At 35.4% G+C, this 6,062-nt stretch overlaps 1 pseudogene; it reads right to left on the bottom strand.

Annotated features, from left to right (window-relative positions):
* Positions 1–1,630: 1,630 nt before the first annotated feature.
* On the bottom strand, positions 1,631–6,062 carry LOC110211613 (cytochrome c, testis-specific-like; annotated as a pseudogene).

The following is a 6,062-nucleotide window of genomic DNA, read 5'->3' as shown; positions in this document are numbered from 1 at the left end:
TCTGCCAGACTGCTTTTCAGCTTTTCCAACAATTTTTTACCAAATAATGAATTCGTATCCCCAAAACTTAAGTCATTACACTTGTCAAACACTAGGTCACTACATTCATTTGCTGCTGTAAATTGTATGTCTACCTATGACCTACCTTTCCAGTTCTTAGCCAGTACCAGATAGTTTTGATAATTACTACCTTACAATACAGGTTAAGATCTGGTAAAGCTAAACCTCTTTCCTTTACATTTTTTTCCATCAGTTCCTTTGATATTCTTGACCTTTTGTTCCTCCAAATTAACTTTATTATTATTTTTTCTAGCTCAATAAAATAATTTTTGGTAATTTAGTTGAGATGGCATTGAATATATAGATTTTGTCATTTTTATTATATTGACCCTGCCTACCTATGAATGTCTGGTATTTCTCCATTAATTTAAATCTGATTTTATTTGTGTACAAAGTATTTTTATAATTTTGTTCATGTAGTTCCTTTGTTTGTTTGGCAGGTATATTCCCAGGTATTTTATGCTGTCTAGAGTTATTTAAACAGGGTGTCTCTAGCTATCTCTTCCTATAGGGTCCTGTTGGTAATATATAGGAATGCTGATGATTTATGTGGGTTTACTTAATATCCTGGTACTTTGCTGAAATTATTATTTCAATTAACTTTTTAGCTGAGACTTTAGTTTTTCTAAGCATATCAATTAAGTTTTTATACAAAGATTAACATTTATTGTTTTATTTGATTACCTATTAGAAGTACTTATTCCTCCACTAAAGTCCTACTCCAATGAGTCATAGAGTATAGAGGTCGTTGTGGGTTCTTGAAGACTGCAAACCCTGGCAGATCATATGAAACTGCAAAGTTTTCTATTACTGATCCAAGGAAGAACTGTTTGCCTGTCATTTGAGCACTAGCCTAGGGAAACTCAAAGGCTCATTACTGCAAGGTTGGCTACAGCAGCTCATAAAGATACCTTACTAAAACATAGGAAGTTGCAATTTACATATGTAGAAAAAGCAGCCCTCCTGATAAAATGATGGATACTCCAAGTATTAAAGCAATTGGTATTTCTTAACATTAGAGGCATGCATTCTGTCTTCCCAAGTTTCATTTTATATCCGATAAGATCAATAATTTCTGTATCTTCTCACAAAGATTCTAAAGTTTAGAACAAACATTTCCCCTTCATTTTCTTTTTAATATGGTTATTGTATTATGTTACAAAGCAAATAAAAATTCTGCTTAGCAAATATAGTTCATTGAAAATGAATACTTTTCCCGTTGTATTTCCATTTAAATTTTAGAGAAACGCATGTATACAAGTTGTACTCGTCATAGCACTACTATTAAGGTCATATGATATTTTGTGCATATTAATTAGCTCAACAGAGAAATTTTTGGCTTTCTCTTATTCCCCTACAGGACTGAGGAAAAAAAAAGTAAAATCAAATGCTGGGGTGGGGGGGTTATTCAATAGATTATAAACATTGACAAAGGTCAACCTTTATTTGAAACTGTTAAATAGCATAGGTTGAATGAAAGATAGACTACTGAAAATGTGATTTTTCTAAAACAATTTGAAAATTGAAAAATTAGTCTTATAGTTGGTATCTTAATAGCTACAATAATGTGTCACTTGGATGTTGCTTTTTTCAAATATGCAACAAGAGCTTCTCTCTCACTCTTCTTTCGGAGGCCAGCAAAAATCATTTTCGTCCCAGGTATATATTTTTTAGGGTTCTCCAAATATTCCACTAGTTTAGTTTCATTCCAGATAATACCTAAGGAGCTGAAAAAAATTCGATATGTTATACTCCACTTATTATTTGTCACATAACAAATACATGAATGAGCACCTAATCATGAATTCAAAATTGAGACTGATACAAATTGAGAATATTTATAAATAGGATCAATCAAAGACAAAAGAAAGCAGGGGAAAATTATCTCTGGTCATGCTATACTGGGCTCCCCTTAAAGATAACATAGCACTCTCATGATCCTTGACTGTCCAGGAAGCTCTGGTTACTAGGTAATTTGCCTAGACCTATTGGCCTTAAGCAGCATCCCATATTCTTGTTGTCTTCCCTTCAGCCAAATTTATAGCATTTGGTGCCCTAGTCCATCAAGGACATGACAAGGCATGGCATGATAGACAAGAGAATGGATAGAAAGCAGAAAGGCAATTGCTAGCTAAAATGCTGGCATATTTTTTTAAGTACTCTTAAGATTTTCCAGGAATGACATGAAGGCTGGGAATTTTAAATAATATGGCAGACTAACTGCAGAAAATATTTTTGGTCAGGAGACCATACAGTGACTCTTAAATGAAGTCAAGCCTTAGCCTGTCTATAAACACTACAGCATCAGGAAATGTTTTAATTTTTAAATGTTTGGCTCGATAATAACACTTTATATTATGTTTTATTTGTGGTGATCTACAATACACATTAATAACAAATTTTGGTCTCTAATTTCAGTTTCTTCCTCCAAACTTTTATAACACTTTTAATAACACCAAATTGAGCTGATTTGAAATTTGTTACTATTTCTCTCTTTTAATTCACCCTTCTCAGGAATGTTCAAAATGTTGGCAATAAGAAAAAAACAAACCATTTATGAATAATTCACAAGCTGGAAAATCAAAATTTCATTGAATTTACTGTAGTTTTATGAGATTAGAAATGGAAAGTATTTTTGGAAAATCTAGTGCCATCCCCTCTAACATTGCCTTCATCTACTTTGTATTTAGCTTATATGTTCTGATATATGTTGTTTATATGTGTTGTGTCCCTCTTTAGAATATAAGCTCCTTGAGGGCAGGAACTATATTTGATTTTTCTTGGTCTTCCAGTGCCTTTCATAAAGTATACTTAATAAGTGTGTTGTAGATTGATTTTATCCATTAGAAATTTTTATTAACTTGAACATCAACCTGTCATTAATACTGAAGTCCACAGTCATAACTTCAAGACTTACTAATACTTACATGCCTTCTGAATTACCAAATAAAATGAGATTATACGCCTATAGTATTAGAGTTGTATAGTTTATGATATCCCAATATTTTTAAGCTGGTAATCCACATAGTAGGTATTCTCCTGTTCATATGTTTTGATCTTCTTTGTCACCGAAGATTCTATGGTCTGACTTTTTTGCACAGTTTGCTCATGTTCCCAAGCAAATTACTTGAGTTTTAAACACTTGTTAAGGTAGGGGTCTGCTTCCAGTGTGGAGAATGTACTGTCCCAAACTGCAGGGGTTTTGTGCAGCTGTTTTCAGAGATACTTCTACGGACTTGTAAATTTTCAGTTCTTTGAAAGTGGTACCATCAAGGGCTAGGTATTTACTGCTTTCCTGGACTGTACTCTGGTCTATGAGTGACCACAAGTGCTGTTTTCTGCCTTGTAACAGTGAGGATGATTCTCTCTACTATCACCATAAGCTCCACCTCACCAGCACTCTTCCTCACCCTATAACTGCCACCCAGAACTGCAACCCAGATCCAAACATGGGCAAAGCAAGGGAATCCTGCCTCAGTGCCAGCAAAGAGATCCCTGAAATCTCTTGTAATCAGTTGCTTGGTCCCCTCACCATGTGTGGGCTGACTCCAGAAGCAGCTGCTGCCTCAAGACTGGAGATGGGACTAAGCTTCTCTCTCTCCACTGCAGACACAGACTTTTCCTGCCAACCTTCTAAGTTGTTTTTGGCGTTTGTGGGTGGGTTGAGAAGTCTGGAAACCACCACAGCTGCCTGTGATTCAGTCCTCTGAGGCTTGCTCCAGTTTCTCTGAGACCTGGTCTTTGCCTCATGCCCACATTGAAGTGGTGCGTTCCTCTCCCAACCTGGCACAATAGACCTTTCCAGTCAACCATCCAGGTTGTCTTGGGCTGAAAATTTGTTTCGCTCTGTCTTTTTGTGGGTTCTGCTGCTCTAGAATTTGTTTAGAGCCATTTTTACAGGTATTTGGAAGGCTTTGGGGGAGAGCTCAAGCAAGTCACTGCTTTCACTCCACCATCTTCAGGTATTCTCAATAACTAATAATAGCTCACATTTTTGAAGCACTTTGAAGTTTAAAAAAATACTTTCCTCACAACTTGCCCTGTGAAATAAGTAAGGTATTATCTCCATTTTCAAATGGGGAAATTGAGACTCAGAGAGGTTAAGTAATTTGCCTGTTGTCACCCAGCATGTAAATACTTGGGCCAGGACTCAAAGTCAGAGCTTATGACTCCAACTCTAGTGTTCTTTCTCTTCCAATATTCTCTATCTACATGTAGATCCTAAAGCCTTTGCAATCTGCTACCTGTGTGCTATTGCCATGCCACTGTCTCCAGAGGTTTGCTGGAATTCCCAATGAGGCAAGAGTATTGTTAGCAATGATGCTACCCCATTCACCCCATCTTCCTACAGTGCTCAGGAATTTCACTATCTGCATCTCACCCAATGATCTCAAGGCTTCAAAGAAAGTTTGGGTGCACCTAGTATGTTCTGATGATCAGAATATTTAAACCGAATGCCCCCTTTTCCCAGCCATGACAGAAAATAGAGATTAAAGTATTTTTAGATATCTATTCTTAATAGAATGTTGTGAATGGTCATGGTTAAAATATATAAATGTCTACATTGATTTATTCCTTACTGAGGGAGTAGTCAAAGGAAATGTGAGTAACTAAAAGAAATGCATAGAAGAGGCAACATAATTTTTTAAGCCTCCTCTACCATAACATGAGCTGAAGAGTTCCTAATGACCCCCCAAATAAAACATACTATGTTCTACATAGTATAAACATCTTGAGATATTTTAATAAGCTAACTGAGCCACTTGAAAGGAACACATAGCAGCCATATAGAATAACATTCTATATTCAGAACTAAAGTAAATTCCATATAATTAGTGAGACATTCAGGTCTCTAAAAACCAGGAAATCTTAGAACTAGTCCATGTCATAGCTTCAAAATACTGATGTATCCTGCTTTAAGCAAATCTCATGCATAAAAATCCAGTTTTCTATAAAGGAGACAAATCATAGGGTTATTTGATTTACATGGTTAGCTAAGCAGTGTAGTGGATAGATCACCAGGCCTGGAGTCAGGAAGACCTGAGTTCAAATCCAGCCTCAGACACTTACTAGCTATGTGACCCTGGGCAAATCACTTCGCCCTGTTTGCCTCAGTTTCCTCATCTGTAAAATTAGCAGGAGAAGGAAATGGCAAAAAACACTAGCATCTTTGCCAAGAAAAGCCCAAAAGGGGTTTTCACAAAGAGTTGGACACAACTGAAAACAACTAAACAACAATATTCAATTTACAAAAATATTTAGCATAACATTCTTTTAAATTTAAGGTTTTCACATTTTTTGTGTCATAGACCCCTCTGGCAGCCTGTTAAAGCTTAGGGACCCCTTCTCATAATGATGTTTTGAAATGCATACAATATATAAGATACAAAAGAAAACAAACATACTGAATTTCAGGTGTAAAAAACCACTTTTTAAAAAAGTTCACGACCTCAGTTTAAGAATCTCTGCTTTAAATATAACTTCCTCAGTGCACTTAAAATTGGTTGAGTTATAAAAAAAAATCAACTTACATGCTTTTTCCAGAAATAGTGTGAATTAAATAAGTATCTATGTGTCATCTAAACAAACATTAGTATTTTGCTTGACATCACTAATTCCTTTTATCTAAACAATGAACTGTTGTCCTGATTTAAGTCTATTCTATACAGTAAATCAATATTGATTCTTATTTTAGAACAAATTTTAATTCATTTAACAAATGTTTATGAGTACCTGCTATGTGTAACCAAATTGAAAGGATAGAAAGAAATCAAATCATGCTCTTCTTATCACTTCAAAATATTTGGGTTTCTTGCTGCTTCTTAGTTTTTACCTTTATTTTTGTTTGCTTCAGAATAATGATATCCATGTGCTTGCCCTGTTTTTCGACCAATCAGACCCCAGAGATTTGGGCCAGTCTTATGTTTTCCACCCTTTTCCACTGTGTGACACTAAGCACATTTTTGAACAAAGATCTTCTTGCCCACCTCAACATCTCCCAT

The sequence above is a fragment of the Phascolarctos cinereus genome, unplaced genomic scaffold (assembly GCF_003287225.1).
Source record: "Phascolarctos cinereus isolate Bilbo 61053 unplaced genomic scaffold, phaCin_HiC Scaffold_726;HRSCAF=1367, whole genome shotgun sequence".
Lineage (NCBI taxonomy): Eukaryota > Metazoa > Chordata > Mammalia > Diprotodontia > Phascolarctidae > Phascolarctos > Phascolarctos cinereus.
The sequence above is the reverse complement of the archived record's forward strand: the minus strand, read 5'-3'. Positions and strand labels throughout refer to the sequence as shown.